Source organism: Arachis hypogaea, chromosome 10 (genome assembly GCF_003086295.3).
Source record: "Arachis hypogaea cultivar Tifrunner chromosome 10, arahy.Tifrunner.gnm2.J5K5, whole genome shotgun sequence".
Classification (NCBI taxonomy): Eukaryota; Viridiplantae; Streptophyta; class Magnoliopsida; order Fabales; family Fabaceae; genus Arachis; species Arachis hypogaea.
In genome coordinates this window covers 76867606-76891610 of record NC_092045.1, presented here as the reverse complement: position 1 = coordinate 76891610, position 24005 = coordinate 76867606, and the positions used below count along the sequence as shown (strand labels likewise).

The following is a 24005-nucleotide window of genomic DNA, read 5'->3' as shown; positions in this document are numbered from 1 at the left end:
AACTAGTCATGCAGCAGAGAAATCTGCTACGCCGGGGATATAGGCCCCGCACACTTTCAACATCCATCAAGATCATCATTTCTCCTCAAGTCCTTGACTCTTCACAACCATCATCAATTCATGATTTCCATTCCGAACTCATTAGTTCATCATATTTGATGGTAAATGTTCAATTAGTTTCTTTTAGTAATTTGATTCAAATAGTTATGGTTATTTATTGACACTAACTTAAAAAAATAGTTGGAACTAATTTCACTACATGAGAAAATCGTTGTAAATAAAGAATTAAATAATTACAAAAATCGTTGTCAAAAATTACAAAAGGCAATGGTGTTAAAACCGTTGCCGAAGGCAGACTTAAAATGACAATAGTATTAAAACCATAGCAAAAAAACAACACCGAAGGCAACAACTTAAAATTGTTATCTTTGTGAAGAATAAAACGACAGCAGTTTAAAACTGTTGCATATTCAGCTATGGTTTTAAACCTTTAAGTCATTAAAGACAATAGTTCTAAACCGTTATTTATATAGTAATAGTTCTAAATCATTCCTAAGGAATAACTGTCAAAACCGTTGCCTATGCCTGTAAATATGGCAACGGTTTTTCGGTTGCCGTTGCCTTAGGTAAGAAACTATTGCCTATGAGTATTGGCAATGACCGCATATACAACGACTCAAAAACTGTTGCCAAACCGTTGCCTAAAGTTTTAGGAACAAATTTTTTATTTCTGTAACGGTTTTTGTAGAGATGCTATGCGCCTGGCAGATGAGAAGATTGAAAATATTTGTGACGAGTCTGGGACTTGAAGATAAATGAGGAAGATTAAATACTGAAAGTGATCACTGATGGAATATATAATCTTTGATACTGGTATTGTAGAGATGCTATGCGCCTGGCAGGGATGGTAGGTTAATACCGCCTGTCGAGGTGCGGCGGCGACGTAAGGGCGGTAGTTAGTTCCGCTTACGTTGAGATGTGAGGTCTGCGGCTGAGTATCCCGCTCGCATCCATTCGGAATCACAAGAGCGTGTGTGGGTACTATATCCCTGGACCATGTGCCGGGCACGATATCCCTGGGGGTACCCATTTTATTCATGAGCGAAAGGCAACATCTCTATGGAGATGTGTCGGGTTGGCAATTGAACCGACAATGTGATATCACAGCCATTAGGACAGGCATTTATCATGTACATTTTCTATGTGGTTGCTTGCTTTGTCTACTTTTCTACTATGCCTAATTGTATAACATGCCTAATTACTTCTTGATTTACTTGCTATACTTGATTATTTCTTGTGTATTACTTGTATGCAATTATTTGTTCTTTCTACTGGGATTGAAGAGGCTCAGTAGGTGGTGCACGAAATTGTGAACTATACTTTTTCACAACTCTCATAATCCCCGGTCATGAACCCCAAAAACTTGGTAGCTCAATACCATGGCATTACACAACTTCGCACAACTAACCAGCAAGTGCACTGGGTCGTCCAAGTAATAAACCTTACGCGAGTAAGGGTCGATCCCACGGAGATTGTTAGTATTGAAGCAAGCTATGGTCATCTTGTAAATCTTAGTCAGGCAAACTCAAATGTATATGGTGATGAACGAAAATAACATAAAAGATAAAGATAGTGATACTTATGTAATTCATTGGTAGGAACTTCAGATAAGCGTATGAAGATGCCTTCCCTTCCGTCTCTCTGCTTTCCTACTGTCTTCATCCAATCCTTCTTACTCCTTTCCATGGCAAGCTCGTGTAGGGTCTCACTGTTGTTAGCAGCTACCTCCCATCCTCGCAGTGAAAGCTAATGCACACACTCTGTCACAGTGCTGCCAATCACCGGTGTGGTTCCCTCCCCTACTGGAATAGAATCCAGTGATTCTTTTGCGTCTGTCACTAACGCCCAGTAAGTTACAGGTTTGAAGCACGTCACAGTCATTCAGTCATTGAATCCTACTCAGAATACCACAGACAAGGTTTAGACCTTCCGGATTCTCTTGAATGCCGCCATCAGGTCCTGCCTATACCACGAAGATTTCGGTTAAAGAATCCAAGAGATATTCACTAGAGCCTCTTATGCTTGTAGAACAAGAGTGGTTGTCAGTCACTTTGTTCATGGGTGAGAATGATGATGAGTGTCACAGATCATCACATTCATCAAGTTGAAGAACAAGTGATATCTTAGAACAAGAACAAGCGGAATTGAATGGAAGAACAATAGTAATTGCATTAATACTCGAGGTACAGCAGAGCTCCACACCTTAATCTATGGTGTGTAGAAACTCCACCGTTGAAAATACATAAGCATAAGGTCTAGGCATGGCCGAATGGCCAGCCTCCCAATGATCTAAGATCTAAAGTGATCAAAAGATATAAAGATCCAAAGACCTAAAGATCCAAAGATTTCTAATACAATAGTCAAAGGTCCTATTTATAGAAAACTAGTAACCTAAGGTGTACAGAAATGAGTAAATGACATAAAAATCCACTTCCGGGCCCACTTGGTGTGTGCTTGGGCTGAGCAATGAAGCAAATTTCATGCAGAGACTCCTCTTGGAGTTAAACGCCAGCTTTAGTGCCAGTTTGGGCGTTTAACTCCCATTTGGGTGCCAGTTCCAGCGTTTAACGCTGGAATTTCCTGAGGTGACTTTGAACGCCGGTTTGGGCCATCAAATCTTGGGCAAAGTATGGACTATCATATATTGCTGGAAAGCCCAGGATGTCTACTTTCCAACGCCGTTGAGAGCGCGCCAATTGGGCTTCTGTAGCTCCAGAAAATCCACGTCGAGTGCAGGGAGGTCAGAATCCAACAGCATCTGCAGTCCTTTTTGGTCTCAGAATCAGATTTTTGCTCAGGTCCCTCAATTTCAGCCAGAAAATACCTGAAATCACAGAAAAACACACAAACTCATAGTAAAGTCCAGAAAAGTGAATTTTAACTAAAAACTAATAAAAATATACCAAAAACTAACTATATCATATCAAAAACATACTAAAAACAATGCCAAAAAGTATACAAATTATCCGCTCATCACAACACCAAACTTAAATTGTTGCTTGTCCCCAAGCAACTGAAAATCAAATAAGATAAAAAGAAGAGAATATACTATAGACTCCAAATTATCAATGAAACTAAGCTCCAAATTAGATGAGCGGGACTAGTAGCTTTTTGCCTCCGAACAGATTTGGCATCTCACTTTATCCTTTGAAATTCAGAATGATTGGCTTCTTTAGGAACTCAGAATCCAGATAGTGTTATTGATTCTCCTAGTTAAGTATGATGATTCTTGAACATAGCTACTTTATGAGTCTTGGCCGTGGCCCAAAGCACTCTGTCTTCCAGTATTACCACCGGATACATACATGCCACAGACACATAATTGGGTGAACCTTTTCAGATTGTGACTCAGCTTTGCTAAAGTCCCCAATTGGAGGTGTCCAGGGTTCTTAAGCACACTCTTATTGCCTTGGATCACAACTTTATTTCTTTCTTTTCTTTTTCTCCCCTTTTTTTTTCGTTTTTCTCCTTCTCTCTTTTTTTTTTTTTTTGTATTCACTGCTTTTTCTTGCTTCAAGAATCATTTTTATGATTTTTCAGATCCTCAGTAACATGTCTCCTTTTTCATCATTCTTTCAAGAGCCAACAATTTTAACATTCATGAACAACAAATTCAAAAGACATATGCACTGTTCAAGCATACATTCAGAAAACAAAAAGTATTGTCACCACATCAAACTAATTAAGCTAGTTTTAAAGATGAATTTGAAATCCTGTACTTCTTGTTCTTTTGTGATAAAAACAGTTTTCTTTTAAGAAAGGTGATGGATTCATAGGACATTCATAACTTTAAGGCATAGACACTAAGACACTAATGATCATAAGACACAAACAGGGATAAACATAAAGCATAATTTTCGAAACACAGAAAAATAAAGAACAAGGAGATTAAAGAACGGGTCCACCTCAGTGATGGCGGCTTGTTCTTCCTCTTGAAGGTCTTATGGAGTGCTTGAGCTCCTCAATGTCTCTTCCTTGTCTTTGTTGCTCCTCTCTCAGTTGTCCCATGTTGGAACTCAATTCTCCTAGGGAGGTGTTCAATTGCTCCCAATAGTCTTGTGGAGGAAAGTGCATCCCTTGAGGCATCTCAGGGATCCCATGATGAGAGGGGTCTCTTGTTTGCTCCATCCTTTTCTTAGTGATGGGCTTGAGGTCATGCCTTCTCAGTTGAACCGGTTTCCCTCTTGAATCTCTCTTTTATTGAACGCCCTCTTCACAAATGTCTATGAGGACTTGGTCCAACCTTTGATCAAATTTGACCCTTCTAGTGTAAGGATGTTCATCTCCTTGCATCATAGGCAAGTTGAACGCTACCCTCACACTCTCCGGACTAAAATCCAAGTATTTCCCCCGAACCATAGTGAGATAATTCTTTGGATTCGGGTTCACACTTTGGTCATGGTTCTTGGTGATCCATGCATTGGCATAGAACTCTTGAACCATCAAGATTCCGACTTGTTGAATGGGGTTGGTAAGAACTTCCCAACCTCTTCTTCGGATCTCATGTCGGATCTCCGGATATTCACCCTTTTTGAGTGAAAAAGGGGCCTCGGGGATCACCTTCTTCAAGGCCACAACTTCATAGACGTGGACTTGATGCATCCTTGAGAGGAATCTATCCATCTCCCATGACTCGGAGGTGGAAGCCTTTGCCTTCCCTTTCCTCTTTCTAGAGGTTTCTCCGGCCTTGGATGCCATAATGGTTATGGAAAAGCGAAAAAGCAACGCTTTTACCACACCAAACTTAAAATTTTTGCTCGTCCTCGAGCAAAAGAAGAAAGAAGAGAGTAGAAGAAGAAGAAATGAGGAAGAGGGAGATGGTGGTGTGTTCGGCCAAAGAGGGGGAAAAGTGGTGTTTAGGTAGTGTGAAAATGAAGGGTTGAAGAAGGGTATATATAGGAGAGAGGGGGGTAAAGGTTCGGCCATTATGGGTAGGTTTGGGAGGGAAAGTGGTTTGAATTTGAAGGGTGAGGTTGGTGGGGATTTATGAAGGATGGATATGAGTGGTGAAGAGAAGGGTAGGATTTGATAGGTGAGGGGTTTTTGGGGAAGAGGTGTTGAGGTGATTGGTGAATGGGGGAAGAAGAGAGAGAGTGATGGTAGGGTCCTGTGGGGTCCACAGATCCTGTAGTGTCAAGGAAAAGGCATCCTTGCACCAAATGGCATCAAAATCCACGTTTTGAGCCATTTCTGGCGTTAAACGCCGGGCTGGTGCCCATTCCTGGCGTTTAACGCCAGGTTCTTGCCCTTTACTGGCGTTTAACGCCAGTCTGGTGCCCCTTTCTGGCGTTAAACGCCCAGATGGGTGCCAGACTGGGCGTTAAACGCCCAACTGCTAGGCTGACTGGCGTTTAAACGCCAGCAGCATCTTCCTCCAAGGTGTGCTATTTTTCTTCCTGTTTTTCATTCTGTTTTTGCTTTTTTCATTGTTTTTGTGACTTCTTATGATCATCAACCTACAAAAAAGATAAAATAACAAAAGAAAATAATTAATTATAAAACATTGGGTTGCCTCCCAACAAGCGCTTCTTTAGTGTCACTAGCTTGACAGAGGACTCTCATGGAGCCTCAGAAATGCTCAGAACCGTGTTGGAACCTCCCAACACCAAACTTAGAGTTTGAATGTGGGGGTTCAACACCAAATTTAGAGTTTGGTTGTGGCCTCCCAACACCAAACTTAGAGTTTGACTGTGGGGGCTCAGTTTGGCTCTGTTTTGAGAGAAGCTCTTCATGCTTCCTCTCCATGATGACAGAGGGATATCCTTGGGCCTTAAACACCAAGGATTCTTCATTCACTTGAATGATCAACTCTTCTCTATCAACATCAATCACAGCCTTTGCTGTGGCTAGGAAGGGTCTGCCAAGGATGATGGATTCATCCATGCACTTCCCAGTCTCTAGGACTATGAAATCAGCAGGGATGTAATGGTCTTCAATCTTCACCAAAACATCCTCTACAAGTCCATAAGCTTGTTTTCTTGAGTTGTCTGCCATCTCTAGTGAGATTTTTGCAGCTTGCACCTCAAAGATCCCTAATTTCTCTATTACAGAGAGGGGCATGAGGTTCACACTTGACCCTAGGTCACACAAGGCCTTCTTGAAGGTCATGGTGCCTATGGTACAAGGTATAGAAAACTTCCCAGGGTCCTGCCTCTTTTGAGGCAATTGCTGCCTAGACAAGTTATCCAGTTCTTTGGTGAGCAAAGGGGGTTCATCCTCCCAAGTCTCATTTCCAAATAACTTGTCATTTAGCTTCATGATTGCTCCAAGGTATTTAGCAACTTGCTCTTCAGTGACATACTCATCCTCTTCAGAAGAAGAATACTCGTCAGAGCTCATGAATGGCAGAAGTAAGTCCAATGGAATCTCTATGGGCTCATCTTGAGCCTCAGATTCCCAAGGTTCCTCATTGGGGAACTCATTGGAGGTCAGTGGACGTTCAGTGAGGTCTTCCTCAGTGGCGTTCACTGCCTCTTCTTCCTCCCAGAATTCGGCCATGTTAATGGCTTTGCACTCTCCTTTTGGATTTTCTTCTGTATTGCTTGGAAGAGTACTTGGAGGGAGTTCAGTAATTTTCTTGCTCAGCTGACCCACTTGTCCTTCCAGATTTCTGATGGAGGACCTAGTTTCAGTCATGAAACTTTGAGTGGTTTTGATCAGATCAGAGACCATAGTTGCTAAGTCAGAGGTATTCTGCTTAGAACTCTCTGTCTGTTGCTGAGAAGATGATGGAAAAGGCTTGCTATTGCTAAACCTGTTTCTTCCACCATTATTATTGTTGAAACCTTGTTGAGGTCTCTGTTGATCCTTCCATGAAAGATTTGGATGATTTCTCCATGAAGGATTGTAGGTGTTTCCATAGGGTTCTCCCATGTAATTCACCTCTTCTATTGAAGGGTTCTCAGGATCATAAGCTTCTTCCTCAGATGAAGCTTCCTTAGTACTGCTTGGTGCATTTTGCATCCCAGACAGACTTTGAGAAATCATATTGACTTGTTGAGTCAATATTTTATTCTGAGCCAATATGGCATTCAGAGTGTCAATCTCAAGAACTCCTTTCATCTGACTAGTCCCATTGTTCACAGGATTTCTTTCAGAAGTGTACATGAATTGGTTATTTGCAACCATTTCAATCAGTTCTTGAGCTTCAGTAGGCGTCTTCTTCAGATGAAGAGATCCTCCAGAAGAGCTATCCAAAGACATCTTGGACAGTTCAGACAGACCATCATAGAAAATACCTATGATGCTCCATTCAGAAAGCATATCAGTGGGACACTTTCTGATCAATTGTTTGTATCTTTCCCAAGCTTCATAGAGGGATTCTCCTTCCTTCTGTCTGAAGGTTTGGACTTCCACTCTAAGCTTACTCAATTTTTGAGGTGGAAAGAACTTTGCCAAGAAGGCATTGACTAGCTTTTCCCAAGAGTCCAGGCTTTCTTTAGGTTGAGAGTCCAACCATGTTCTAGCTCTGTCTCTTACAGCAAAAGGGAATAGCATCAGTCTGTAGACCTCAGGGTCAACCCCATTAGTCTTGACTGTGTCACAGATTTGCAAGAACTCAGCTAAAAACTGATGAGGATCTTCCAGTGGAAGTCCATGGAACTTGCAATTCTGTTGCATTAGAGAAACTAATTGAGGCTTAAGCTCAAAGTTGTTTGCTCCAATGGCAGGGATAGAGATGCTTCTCCCATAGAAATCGGGAGTAGGTGCAGTAAAGTCACCCAGCACCTTCCTTGCATTGTTGGTATTGTTGTTGTTTTCGGCTGCCATGTGTTCTTCTTCCTTGAAGAATTCGGTCAGGTGCTCTAAAGAGAGTTGTGCTTTGGCTTCTCTTAGCTTTCTCTTCAAGGTCCTTTCAGGTTCAGGATCAGCCTCAACAAGAATGCCTTTGTCCTTGCTCCTGCTCATAAGATAGAGAAGGAAACAAGAAAATATGGAATCCTCTATGTCACAGTATAGAGATTCCTTTAGGTGTCAGAGGAAAAGAAGAGTAGAAGACAGAAGTGGAAAATTCGAACTTAACAAAGAAGATAGAGTTCGAATTTTGCCTTAAGGGATAGTGTTAGTCCATAAATTGAAGGATGTGAGAAGGAGGGAAGTGATTTTCGAAAATTAAGTGGGAAATTTGAAAACATTTTTGAAAAACATCACTTAATTTTCGAAAATGAAAATGGAAAAGAAATCAAGTGATTTTTGAAAAAGATTTTGAAATTAGAAATCAAAAAGATTTGATTGAAAGCTTATTTTGAAAAAAATGTGGTTAAGAAGATATGATTGTTTTTAAAAAGATGTGATTGAGAAGATATGATTTGAAAACAATTTTAAAAGATATGATTTGAAAACAATTTGAAAAGATATGATTTTAAAAATTAATGACTTGCCTAACAAGAAAAGATATGAATCAAACATAAAACCTTCCTCAACAGAAAAGGCAAAAAATGTTCAATCAAATCATTAATTGTTAATAAGTATTTTTGAAAAAGGAAAGAAATTGATTTTGAAAAAGATTTGATTGAAAATTGATTTGAAAAAGATTTGATTTTGAAAAGATTTTGAAAACTTAGAAAAAATCTGATTTGAAAACAAAATCTTCCTCCCCGAGCCATCCTGGCGTTAAACGCCCAGAATGGTATACATTCTGGCGTTTAACGCCCAAAATGCTACCCTTTTGGGCGTTAAACGCCCAACCAGGTACCCTGGCTGGCGTTTAAACGCCAGTCTGTCCTTCTTCACTGGGCGTTTTGAACGCCCAGCTTTTTCTGTGCAATTCCTCTGCTGTATGTTCTGAATCTTCAATTCTCTGTATTATTGACTTGAAAAGACACAAATTAAAAATATTTTTGGATTTTTAATAATAAGGACAAACCAAAATGCAACAAGAATCAAATGACAATGCATGCAAGACACCAAACTTAGCAGTTTGTATACTACTGACACTAACAAAACGAAAATGCATATGAGACACACAAAACACTCAAGTCAATAGAATTCAAAGATCAGAATAAGGAAATCATCAAGAACAACTTGAAGATCAATGAGGACACATGCATGAATGCAATAAGAACAGAAACATGCAATTGACACTAAACTTAGGATGAGACTCTAGACTCAAAAAAGAAATATTTTTGGATTTTATGATTTTATAATTTTTTTTTTTGGATTTTTCGAAAATTATGTAGAAAAAGAAAATAAAGGTATCAAAATTCTTAATGAGAATTCCAGGAATCATGCAATGTTAGTCTAAAGCTTTAGTCTAAAGAAATTAGACATGGCCGGCCAAGCTTCAGCAGGACATTGCATTCAAGAGCTAAATTGATGAAGATCAATCAGCTTTGGTGATGATAAAAACATCACCTTGAAACACTAGAATTCATTCTTAAGAGCTCTGAAAAAAAAAATACCTAATCTAAGCAACAAGATGAACCGTCAGTTGTCCAGCCTAAACAATCCCGGGCAATAACACCAAAAACTTGATGTTGTTGCCGGATCTTGGCACTGATGTTACCAAAAGCTTGCTCAAAACTTGAACAATCCCCGGCAACGGCGCCAAAAACTTGGTAGCTCAATACCATGGCATTACACAACTTCGCACAACTAACCAGCAAGTGCCCTGGGTCGTCCAAGTAATAAACCTTACGCGAGTAAGGGTCGATCCCACGGAGATTGTTAGTATTGAAGCAAGCTATGGTCATCTTGTAAATCTTAGTCAGGAAAACTCAAATGTATATGGTGATGAACGAAAATAACATAAAAGATAAAGATAGTGATACTTATGTAATTCATTGGTAGGAACTTCAGATAAGCGTATGAAGATGCCTTCCCTTCCGTCTCTCTGCTTTCCTACTGTCTTCATCCAATCCTTCTTACTCCTTTCCATGGCAAGCTCGTGTAGGGTCTCACTGTTGTCAGCAGCTACCTCCCATCCTCGCAGTGAAAGCTAATGCACACACTCTGTCACAGTGCTGCCAATCACCGGTGTGGTTCCCTCCCCTACTGGAATAGAATCCAGTGATTCTTTTGCGTCTGTCACTAACGCCCAGTAAGTTACAGGTTTGAAGCACGTCACAGTCATTCAGTCATTGAATCCTACTCAGAATACCACAGACAAGGTTTAGACCTTCCGAATTCTCTTGAATGCCGCCATCAGGTCCTGCCTATACCACGAAGATTCCGGTTAAAGAATCCAAGAGATATTCACTAGAGCCTCTTATGCTTGTAGAACAAGAGTGGTTGTCAGTCACTTTGTTCATGGGTGAGAATGATGATGAGTGTCACGGATCATCACATTCATCAAGTTGAAGAACAAGTGATATCTTAGAACAAGAACAAGCGGAATTGAATGGAAGAACAATAGTAATTGCATTAATACTCGAGGTACAGCAGAGCTCCACACCTTAATCTATGGTGTGTAGAAACTCCACCGTTGAAAATACATAAGCATAAGGTCTAGGCATGGCCGAATGGCCAGCCTCCCAATGATCTAAGATCTAAAGTGATCAAAAGATATAAAGATCCAAAGACCTAAAGATCCAAAGATTTCTAATACAATAGTCAAAGGTCCTATTTATAGAAAACTAGTAACCTAAGGTGTACAGAAATGAGTAAATGACATAAAAATCCACTTCCGGGCCCACTTGGTGTGTGCTTGGGCTGAGCAATGAAGCAAATTTCGTGCAGAGACTCCTCTTGGAGTTAAACGCCAGCTTTAGTGCCAGTTTGGGCGTTTAACTCCCATTTGGGTGCCAGTTCCAGCGTTTAACGCTGGAATTTCCTGAGGTGACTTTGAACGCCGGTTTGGGCCATCAAATCTTGGGCAAAGTATGGACTATCATATATTGCTGGAAAGCCCAGGATGTCTACTTTCCAACGCCGTTGAGAGCGCGCCAATTGGGCTTCTGTAGCTCCAGAAAATCCACTTCGAGTGCAGGGAGGTCAGAATCCAACAGCATCTGCAGTCCTTTTTGGTCTCAGAATCAGATTTTTGCTCAGGTCCCTCAATTTCAGCCAGAAAATACCTGAAATCACAGAAAAACACACAAACTCATAGTAAAGTCCAGAAAAGTGAATTTTAACTAAAAACTAATAAAAATATACCAAAAACTAACTATATCATATCAAAAACATACTAAAAACAATGCCAAAAAGTATACAAATTATCCGCTCATCAGTAGGCGGTGGCGATGGGATCACATGATGGTTAGGCTGGTGAAGACTATGGGATAGCAGTGAAATGATAGTTTAGAATTTCCTAAGTTAGCTTACCCTTGTTTAGTTATGGTTTTAAAGTTATGGTTTTAGATTTATTTATGCTTTAAGTTTGAATCTTACGTTTGACGTGAAGTTCTAGGAAAGCCTCTGGCATCCCGGAGCCTTATATCTTACATTACTGGGCACTGTTACCATATTGAGAATCTCCGGTTCTAATACCATATTCTGTTGTTGTTTTTCTAATGTAAGTCATAACCCACCTCGGTGAGTTATGTAACACCCTAATATTCAAATCCTTATGCTCGAGTCACAAGTCAATGATATTATGGTGGTACGATTCTCAGGTGGATTTTTAATACATAAGTATAAGTATAATTGAAATGAGTATTAATCGAGAAGTTTGAAAAGAGTAAAAATAAAATGGCGAAGATGGATAACTCACGTTTGACAGCAAAAGGATAAGCCATGAAGTCGAAGGCGATATACGGATAAAGGCATAAAGAAATTAAGAGATAGATAACAGATAGATATATATGACATAAGTAAATAGCCACTAGTCACGACCCGTGAAGTTTAGGCTGGCTAGGGTACAGTATGAAAGTAATTGACAACAGAATCTCTTAATCACTCCCAAAAGAAACATAAGAGCCTCTATAGGCAAGTTCAAAAGAGTTCAATATATAATGTAAGCTTTTCAAATAAAGGTGGAGAGATTCTAAGCAAATCATCAAGTAGGAAAAATAAAGATCTTTGCCGTCTCTCAGACGAACCACAGCTCACTTCTAAGCACCTAGACCTGTATCTGAAAAACAAGAGGTATATACGGAATGAGAACCCCGGGCCCATGGTTCCCAGTACGTAAAAGTGCCAACTAAATACAATGCACTGCAATAAAAACTCACTAAGCATCCTAAGCTCCTTTTCGCCAAGTATCCAGCATAGGTTCTCGCAAATTCATGAATAGGCAACTATCATAAGGGGATACTAAATCTAGTTCATATTTCACATGTTTCCCAACTCACTGACTCTCCCATGAATCAGACTCAGAATCATAAACAAAACCATCACCAGTTGTTATGTCTCAGCAATTCCATATCAATACATCATATCCTCACTTGGAGCAAGTGAATCCACTTCACTGCGTCTACCCAGGAAGCTCAAATTATCTCATTCAAAAATTGTCATCATCATGCAATCGCATCACCAATTCATCTCGTCAAGAACAACTCTCAATTCCCACCGACACCAGCATGAGGGACCTCCCAGTTGTATAAACACAAGCAATACAGGAAAGTAATACACAAATAAAGTACAAGTAGAACAAGTAGCACATAATCAGGTAACATACATATATGATGTAGCATTCTAAAACAATTAGGCAAACCCAAACAATTCAAACATATACAAATGATGCATGCCTACCCTATGGCTGATGATATTATCTGTCGGTTATCAAGCCAACCTGACGTGTCCGGTAACTAACCTGTGCACAGTCTCTCTGTTGCACATTAATATCATTAGAGGGAATATGTGCCCTGTCGCCATTAGAGGGTATCTGCGCCCTGTCGCCATCAGAGGGTATTTGCGCCCTGTCACCCTTACAACCAGAGAGAAAACACAAACATACTCAGATGCAACATTCATCTCAGCCATCCGGCTTAAATTCACAATTCATTCAATAGCATATATACATTTATACTCCGTCATAATCAATAATGGCTCCGCCATAACCCAGCAATAACTCGGCCATCTGGCCTACAGTTCAATTCAGAACTAGCCAATTTATCAACATGGCTCCGCAGTAACCCAGCAATAACTTAGCCATCCGGCTCATAGTTCAATCCAGAACTAACTAATTTATCAACATAGCTCCACCGTAGCCCGGAAATAACTTAGCCATCCGACTCACAGTTCAATCCAGAACTAGCCAATTTATCAACATATACAGCCCGTCGGCTCATGGCACATAATGCACCTCCACCACCATCCTCCGTATCTCATGCAATCATTATTGATTATCATTGATCATAAATTTTTTCCTTGCTCCATTCACAAGTTATCACATCCCCTAGCTCAATTCTCATTGCTAGGCATATCATAATAATTTAATACACAAGGGGTGACATCAAAGGCTTAGAAGTATGAAATTTGGTTCTTAAAACTCAAAAATCAACTTTGGGATGAAAATAGGGCCACGCGTACCCGTCCTCCACGCGCACGCGTGGATGGACAATTAGCCAAACGATGCGTACGCGTCAGCCACGCGTAAGCGTGGGTATGTTTGTGCCCTACGCACAAAACTGGCACAACTCTCGGGAAAAATGGATGGGCATTGGGTGTAGCACATCGACGTGCACGCGCGCACGATGCGCACGATGCGCACGCATGGATGGTGCCTTTTTGAAAAGTGACGCGTACGCGTCAGGCACGCCTACGCGTGGGGGGTCATTCTGCTAAAAATTTTTCTAAGTTAAAAGCTGTAGAATTCACAAATTCGACCCCTAATCTTCTGGTGGACATAACTTTATCATTTTAAATCGTTTTTTGCCCGTTCTTCGAATGGCATGGACATCCTGAATCCAATTTCATTTCTAAATAAATTCAGAACAAAACGGGGATATGTAGTCCAAGTTATGTCCCATCAAAGTATGCCCAAAAATTGTATTTTTATAGAAAATCACAAAGTGCCATTTTCAAAACAATCCATTTCCTCCCTTTTTAAAATCAACCAAAATATGCCAATCTCATCCCTTTCTGAAATCAATCAAATTATACCAAATCAACGTCAAGTCTCCTCAACTCACACATTAACACTTTACCACAATTTACCAAAACCGCCATACAACCATTTTACCCATTTCAAACAAATGGCTAATTTACAAACACATTAACGTGTCATACATCTTTCCTCATCCCAATTTCCAACAACACCATTTCCAATCAACCATCATTATACATAATCGATATCATACTAACCATCTCATAATTTCATCCATAAATCAACCTTAATCATTCATCAAGTATATATCACAACATGCATATCTCTCGTGCACCATACCATCAAGGCATCAATAATCATAATCACATATTCAATATCTAAAAACTCATCTAATCACTTGTGTCATCACACAAAGCACACATCAACTTACCTTCCTTACCTCTTTCCGGCCTCCGGTCCAAATTCACAATTTAGTTGCATAATCCACAAACCAATACTAATTATCCAATTCATCATATTCTCAACACAGCAAACACACAATTTCACACCATTCTCAACCCAATCATTAATTCACACTACATATCAATTATGCATATTAGCACCAACCATTCACATAATCCAAACTTAATCCTAGGGGCATCTAGCCTAGGAATTCTCATCACACCACACGGTACTTAAATGAAACTTAAATAGTACCTATTGTAGCCAAACCAATTGAGCCTCTTCTTTGGAATTTTCCATCAACCTTAGTTCCAAGCCTCACCAAGGCTCCTCAAGCAACACCAATCTCCCAATTGTGCACCAAAGTCACCAAATATACTAACATAACCAATTTCACATATATACGTTAACCTAGGGTTCATGAAATTGATGAATCACGTTGGAGGGTTTCTTATCTTAACCCACTGAAGTTTGTGATAAATATCACCCGTGACACATACTAGAGCACTCCTAAACAATCAAAATCACGAGATTTCCTCAAAACCCAAACCAAATTCGAATTTAAGAGGGAAAATGAAAATTGGGCAGAGGACAGCGGATTATTCACCGCAAACCTTAGATTAAATTGTAGAGAATGAGAAGATCAATGCGTGGCCACAAACGGCTCATCAATCGGAGTTCTGGAGAGGAAGTTATGGTGATTTGAAGATCAAAGAGAGTTAGGGTTTCTCTCTTCTCTTCTCTCTTCTCAATTCAGCGTGGAACACAATAATGGAGGAGGAATGCTGCTGAAATGGCTTAATAAAGCCATATATATGTTGGGTCATAGGCGCACTTAGGTTCGGTTCAATACCATAATGTAACACCCTAATATTCAAATCCTTATGCTCGAGTCATAAGTCAATGATATTACGGTGGTACGACTCTCAGGTGGATTTTTAATACATAAGTATAAGTATAATCGAAAGGAGTATTAATCGAGAAGCCTGAAAAGAGTAAAAATAAAATTGTGAAGACGGATCACTCACATTTGACAGCAAAAGGATAAACCGTGAAGTTGAAGGCGATATATGGATAAAGGCATAAAGGAGATTAAGAGATAGATAAGAGATAGATATATATAACGTAAGTAAATAGCCACTAGTTGCGACCCGCAAAGTTTAGGCCGGCTAGGGTACAGTATGAAAGTAATTGACAACAGAATCTCCTAATCTCTCCCAAAAGAAACATAAGAGCCTCTATAGGCAAGTTCAAAAGAGTTCAATACATAATGTGAGCTTTTCAAATAAAGGCGGAGAGATTCTAAGCAAATCATCAAGTAGGAAAAAATAAAGATCTTCGCCGTCTCTCAGACGAACCACAGCTCACTTCTGAGCACCTGGACCTATATCTGTAAAAAAAAAGATATATACGAAATGAGAACCCCATCGCCATGGGTTCCCCGTACAGTAAAGTGCCAAATGAATACAATGCACTGCAATAAAAACTCACTAAGCATCCTAAGCTCCTTTTCGCCAAGTATCCAGCATAGGTTCTCGCAAATTCATGAATAGGCAACTATCATAAGGGGATACTAAATCTAGTTCATATTTCACATGTTTCCCAACTCACTGACTCTCCCAGGAATCAGACTCAGAATCATAAACAAAACCATCACCAGTTGTTATGTCTCAGCAATTCCATATCAATACATCATATCCTCACTTGGAGCAAGTGAATCCACTTCACTGCGTCTACCCAGGAAGCTCAAATTATCTCATTCAAAAATTGTCATCATCATGCAATCGCATCACCAATTCATCTCGTCAAGAACAACTCTCAATTCCCACCGACACCAGCATGAGGGACCTCCCAGTTGTATAAACACAAGCAATACAGGAAAGTAATACACAAATAAAGTACAAGTAGAACAAGTAGCACATAATCAGGTAACATAACATATATGATGTAGCAGTAAAAAATAATTAGGCAAACCCAAATAATTCAAACATATGCAAATGATGCATGCTTGCCCTATGGCTGATGATATCATCTGTCAGTTATCAAGCCAATCCGACGTGTCCGGTAGCTAACCCGGGCACGGTCTCTCTGTTGCGCATTAATATCATTAGAGGGAATATGTGACCTGTCAACATTAGAGGGTATATGCGCCCTGTCGCCACTAGAGGGTATCTGCGCCCTATCACCCTTACAACTAGAGAGAAAACACAAACTTACTCACATGCAACATTCATCTCAGCCATCCGGCTTAAATTCACAATTCATTCAGTAGCATATATGCATTTATACTCGGCTATAATCAATAATGGCTCCGCCATAACCCGACAATAACTCAGCCATCCGGCCCACAGTTCAATCCAGAACTAGCCAATTTATCAACATGACTCTGCCGTAACCCAGCAATAACTTAGCCATCCGGCTCACAGTTCAATCTAGAACTAGCTAATTTATCAACATGGCTCTGCCGTAACCCGGCAATAACTTAGCCATCCGGCTCACAGTTCAATCCAGAACTAGCCAATTTATCAACATATACAGCCCTTCGGCTCATGGCACATAATGCACTTCCACCGCCATCCTCTGTATCTCATGCGATCATCCTTGATCATCATTGATCATAAATTTTTCCCTTGCTCCATTCATAAGTTATCAAATCTCCTAGCTCCATTCTCATTGCTAGGCATATCATAATGATTTAATACACAAGGGGTGACATCGGAGGCTTAGAAGTATGAAATTTGGTTCTTAAAAGTCAAAAATCAACTTTGGGATGAAAACAAGGCCACGCGTACGCGTCCTCCACGCGAACGCGTGGATGGCCACAAAGCTCATCGACGCATATGCGTCACCCACGTGCTGGCGTGGATGGACAAATAGCCAAACGATGCGTACGCGTCAGCCACGCGTACGCGTGGTTACGTTTGTGCCCCCATGCACAAAATTGGCACAACTCTGACACAACTCTTGGGAAAAATAGATGGGCATTGGGTGCAGCACATCGACACGCATGCGCGCACGATGCACACGCGTGGATGGTACCTTTTTGAAAAGCGACGCGTACGCGTCAAGCACGCCTACGCGTGGGGGGTCATTCTGCTAAAAATATTTCTATGTTAAAAGCTGTAGAATTCACAGATTCAACCCCCAATCTTTCGACAGACATAACTTTATCATTTTAAATCATTTTTTGCCCGTTCTTCGAACGGCACAAACATCCGGAATCCAATTTCATTTCTAAAGAAATTTGGCTCAAAATGGGGATCTAGAGTCCAAGTTATGTCCCATCAAAGTATGCCCAAAAATAATATTTTTATAGAAAATCACAAAGTGCCATTTTCAAAATAAGCCATTTCCACCCTTTTTAAAATCAACCAAAACATGCCAATCTTAGCCATTTCTGAAATCAATCAAATCATAACAAATCAACATCAAGTCTCCTCAACTCACACATTAACACTTTTACATTAACATTTCATATAACCATTTTACCCATTTCAAACATATGGCTAATTTACAAACACATTAACATGTCATACATCCTTCCTCATTCCAATTTCCAACAACACCATTTCCAATCAACCATCATTATACATAATCGATATCATACTAACCATCACATGGTTTCACCCACAAATCAACCTTAATCATTCATCAAGCATATATCACAACATGCATATCTCTCGTGCACCATACCATCAAGGTATCAATAATCATAATCACATATTCAATATCTAAAAACTCATCTAATCACTTGTGTCATCACACAATGTACACATTAACTTACCTTCCTTACCTCTTTCCGGTTTCCAGCCCAAATTCACAATTTAATTGCATAATCCACAAACCAATACTAATTATCCAATTCATCATATTCTCAAGACACCAAACACACAATTTCACACCATCCTCAATCCAGTCATTAATTCACACTACATATCAATTATGTATATTAGCACCAACCATTCACACAATCCAAACTTAATCATAGGGACATCTAGCCTAGGAATTCTCATCACACCACACGGTACTTAAATAAAACTTAAATCGTACCTCTTGTAGCCAAACCAATCGAGCCTCTTCTTTGGAAGTCTCCACCAACCTTAGTTCCAAGCCTCACCAAGGCTCCTCAAGCAACACCAATTTCCCAATTGTGCACCAAAGTCACCAAATACACTAACATAACCAATTTCACATATATACGTTAACCTAGGGTTCATGAAATTGATGAATCACAAGGGTTGGAGGGTTTCTTGCCTTAACCAACTAAAGTTTGTGATAAATATCACCCATGGCTCATACTAGAGCACTCTTAAACAACCAAAATCCCAAGATTTCCTCAAAACCCAAACCAAATTCAAATTTAAGGGAGAAAATGAAAACTGGGCAGAGGACAAAGGATTACCCACCATAAAACTTAGATAGAATTGTAGAGGATGAGAAGAATAATGCGTGGCTGTAAACGGCTCGTCAATCGGAGTTCCGGAGAAGAAGTTATGGTGATTTGAAGATCAAAGAGAGTTAGGGTTTCTCTCTTCTCTTCTCTCTTCTCAATTCAGTGCGGAACACAATAATGGGGGAGGAATGCTGCTGAAATGGCTTAATAAATCCATATATATGTTGGGTCATGGGTGCACTTAGGTCCGGTTCACTTATTTTTGTCCATTGGCCCAATTTTGGGCCAAAACCCTTAAGATTAGCGCTCTAAATCGCACTTTAAATATTTCTACCTTTCCTAATCATAATTCCTCATTTCTTAATCTTATTTACTTATAATCAATTTTCTCAGCTGCAGTAGCAGATAGATCTCAGCCGATACCACCGGTCAAAATTCCAGTGCGCGTTCTTACGCAGAAAACTATGTTTTCCGACTCAGAAAAATTCATTGAACCCAAATATGATATTTGAAGCTAATTGGCGAGTGTTTTTTAAATAAACAATATTTTTAAAATTAATTATATTAGATTAATTTTGAATTTAAATTACTACTCTACCCTCTTTTTACCAAAATACCTAAATTAACCCTAAAATTTCCAAAAATAAACCCTAATTTGGCACTAGCCCTAACCGTAACACAACACCCAACTGCCACCCTCACTTCTCCTCTCTCACATACAAATACACGCGCGTGCATGCACGAACAAAAAGGAAAGAAAAGAGAGTGAGAATTGTGACTGAAAGGAAGGAAGAAAGGCGTCGGCGAGGCTTGGAGCCGCTGTCACCATCGAGCACGAACAGGAGAAAGACACGCGATCAAAGGGGAGAAGGAGCTGTGTCCCGTACCGCCGTGCGTCGTCGCCGATGTTCCTTTCGCCACTATTCATGTTCGCCGCTACCAACTTCACTACAGTCGCGCCCTATCGATGTTGAACTCGAATAGAGGGAAAGACAGAACGCGATGGTGAAGAAAGGAAGGTGCAGTTGTTTCCCTTGCCACCATTGTCGTGCATTGAACTCGATACCATCGCCGAAGCTTTTGTTGTTGTCGAAAGCTACCATCATCACTGTTTGGGTATGATTGGAAGGGAGGTGGCGACAGTGGTAGATGTTGGTGCTACTGCATGTGAAGAGGAGGGTTGTTTCCGCCACCCCTGCTGCCGTCATTGTTGAGCCGCTGCTTGAGGCTATGCTGCCGTGTTTGTAGTCGCTAAAAAATGGCACGGTGGTTGCCGAAAGCACTGTCTGAGGTGCTGCCGCCTCATATCCTTCATTCCTTTTGTTGTGAAAAATGCATTTTTGTGCGAGTATTATGAATTAAGCTGAACTATTTGAATGAATGTGATTTGATTAAATGTTCAAATAATGGATGAAGTTGGCTTAATTGCGGTTATAAACTGTGATTGATTTGATTGGTTACTGGAATTCTAGGTTATATTGATTTCTCTGAGTTGGTGATTATGTTGATTTTTCATGAGTTGGTGATTATGTGATTTCTTTGAGTTGGGGTTGTTGTGATAATGGTTTAATGAAATGGTTTGATATTTGAAATGTAATCCCCTAATTTTTAGCACCTCATAATCGTACTAAAAGTTTAGGCATTACCTACCTCTACTCTTTTAATTTCATACTATATTTATTTAATATTGAGCCTTCACGAATACAAATTGAATGTTTACTTAAGAAATCGAAAAGTCTTTACTTTAAACCACTTAATCACATAATTATATCCACAAAATATTGAATACATAGACTTTTTCAAAATTTTAAAAATAGAAGTCCTACCCCTCTAATTGCCAAAACAATAAATGACGAGGAGAAAAATAAAAAATCTAAGACTAAACCAAATACGGAAAATGGAAACATATATATACATAAAGCTTTATAGTTCAGTCGCCTCAAAACTTCCTAAACCTGTCACTAAAGAAGAAAATCTGTAGGGGATGAGAACATCGTCCTTGCAAGTTCTAAGTAGAGAAGGGAATACCATTAAAGAAAATAAATACTTGCAAATAGAAAGAATTTTGTTATAAAAATAGTTTATCCTTGAAATAACCTTTTGAAAAAGCTTTATGGGAAAACTTACTTTGAAAGGTCATAAAGAAACCCCTTTAATTTACAAATCAGTAAGGTGAATAGTTTAAAGAAATAAAATGGACCAAAGATGTGCCTAAGGGCTTCCTACCTAACAACTTACATCACTCAATCCTATACATCCAATACATAAATTATAGAAATAAGGCACTACCTAGTCCACATTGCCTCAACCTCCATCACTACCTATTATAAACAATCCTCAGTGTCACTACCGCCAGCATGAGGGATTTCTCAGATATCAAACACAGACAAAACAATACAAAGCATACACAAATAGAGAGTACAGATAGAACAATTAGATCAAATAGTAGATAGATGCAATTATTCAATTAGGCAAACTAAATACAAGAGGCACACCCTAACTATATAGACAAATGCAAATGATGCATGTCTGCCCTTTGGCAAATGAGCTCATCTGTCGATTATACAGCAAACCTGACATGTCCGATAGTGAACCCTGGACAGTCCCTGCGTGCACGCATTCTCAAGCTCAAAAATTCATATTTATATATCGAATGCATTGAGAGAACATCTGGAAAATTAAAGTGTCTGGCCACAACTTGTGACAGAGGGTCAACAGAGTATTGAATCTCGACCTAGAGCAAGTGGGGGAGAACCACTACATCTACCCAGGAAAACTCGTATCTCAGATATTTAACTGCACACGCCATATAGATCTTTAGATCATAACTCATCAATATCATCATCGTCATCAATTATATCTCATTTAGTATTATCAATGCCTCATTATCATAATCATACTCATCATCCTCAATCAAAATCAATCATCATCATTTCTCTTTATCATAATCATCACTAATCATGTCATTAATAACATAACCATCATCATGAATCACAGTCATCATCCCACATAACTATAATCAACCGAAATCATTGCCACATTCATAATAATCATTAATTTGATCCTTGATAACATAATCATCATCACTTGTTATAATCTTAGTATTTTACATATCTCAACTTAAATTACAACTCTCAACATACTCATGAACAACTCCGCCAAAACTCTATTCTGCACCCTTTATCATTCAACCAAGTAAGGCTTGGGCCGTTACATATGGCTTATAGGTATGAGGTCTTTAATACAACACCCTAGACTCGAGATCAAGGTTGTATACTAACTCAAACAAAACATAATAATTCATAGCCGACAACAATCTAACTCAAACATGGCATAACCCCTTCAATCTTATTAAATCATTTCTCTAATTAATCACATTATAGATTGACAAGCCAAACTTTTCTAAATCCTCAATTTCAATATAATACTCCCAAAGTCCTCAACCATTATCTCAAAATTCTTATATATCAAAACTTACTACATCCTTCCCCAAGTATCTCTTTTCCTTCAACTCCATTACCTAATTTTATTAATACTATCTCTTATCTCACTTTCTAAACCTGAACCCATGGTTTGATAAAGTAATTTTCTTTTATAAAACTTCAACTGATTAAATAAATCACTTTTTGTCGTTATTCAAAATTAGATAAGTTAAATCATAAACCATTTTCAAAATCATTTCTCACTTTAAAACAATTTTTAGCAAGGTTCAAATCCATACCAGGTAAAAATTGAAAATCCTAATTAAAAACCTCAAAACATTTATCCCCAAATCCATTACCTTAATTACTCTAAAGATCTTTAAAATTACTCAGGACATATCTCTTTTAATAAAATTAGTCAAACCAAACTCATTTTCCTTTAACCCAAACTTTCAAAACTCTTCAAATTATTACAAAAATTTTGGCAGAACCTCCCTTAAAAGCCGAGAACCTCAACCAGCTTCGATAGCCAACAACATTGAAAAATCAGTACACGCCATAATCAGTGTAGTCAAGCATTCAAAATTTCAATTCCAAATTCAAGATCGTCGTTGTCCAGTATATAATTATTGCAAATGCCATAACTGGCCATTCATTTTTCAAAATTCCAAACACAACTTATTCAAACAATTTTACTAGAGTTTTAAAAATCAACCGATAAATAACACAAGCAGTCACACATTCAACCACAGTAGAAAATTATTTACATCACAGGCATTTATTTATTTGTATTAATCCACTAAACTTGTCAGGTATTCACAGTTTAAAGCATTTTTAATTAACCCCTACTTCAATTAACTGCAATTTGCATAATTAAATGCAATAAATCCATTTTTTCTTTGGCCCGTAATAGTTGCAGCTGCATCCATGACTATGTTCACATCCACAACAGCAGCAGCATTAATCGCAACATGCAACCTTGATAACTCCATCTAAAAATATCAATGTCATAAAATCCTAACAGAATACTAACGGCGAGGGTTCCAAAATAGGGATACTTATTGTAATTTAAAGAGGAAATTAGGGAAAGGAGCAACAACAGCTCCAGTGATGGCAAAAAACCTCAGTGGCAAGTTCAGCAACATCACAGTGATAATAATATCCCTAGAATTGAAAGAATGGAAACCGAAAGCAAGAATACTCTTACCAATGGCAATAGTGTCACTAGAAACTCCAACAAGAGTAGTGGCAGCTTGGGAGTGGCCGCGACAGTGGCTCTAGCTGTTCAGCAATAGCGGTGGTGGCTTTCTGTCCTCTCTTCCCTTCACGTTTCCTCTCCTTCAGCTTAGTTCGGCAGCGGATTTAACCCCACCAGTGACGGCAAAGGCTCGCGCTGAGGACAATGACAGCAAGGCTCGAGGCGACGGCAATGACTTCGCGTAACACGGTGGCGTGATGGTGGCGCCACGACAACGACAGAACATAGCTCCTCTCCCTTCTCATGTTCTGTTCAATGGCACTTTCTCTCTCTCTCCCATTTGACGGCGACGGCGAGAAGCAAGGGGCCAAGTCGCGACAATCTCCCCTCCTCTTCTCCTCTGCCGTGCGACTTCTTCCTCCCACTCTCGGCGACAATGGCAGCGACGATGCCTTAGTTCACCGGTGCCCTTCTCTCTCCCTTCCCTCCTCTCTTCACTGATTCATGCTCTGTGTGTGTGTTGAGTTTTAGGAAGAAAAGGGGTGGGTGGCAGCTAAAAGTGAG

General features: G+C 39.5%; 1 non-coding gene across 1 annotated transcript; it reads left to right on the top strand.

Moving 5' to 3' along the window:
• Positions 1-7317: 7317 nt before the first annotated feature.
• On the top strand, positions 7318-7425 carry LOC112719003 (small nucleolar RNA R71). The gene has a single exon (XR_003161328.1). It is a non-coding gene; the product is annotated as a small nucleolar RNA R71 (small nucleolar RNA).
• The last annotated feature ends 16580 nt before the right edge of the window (positions 7426-24005 follow it).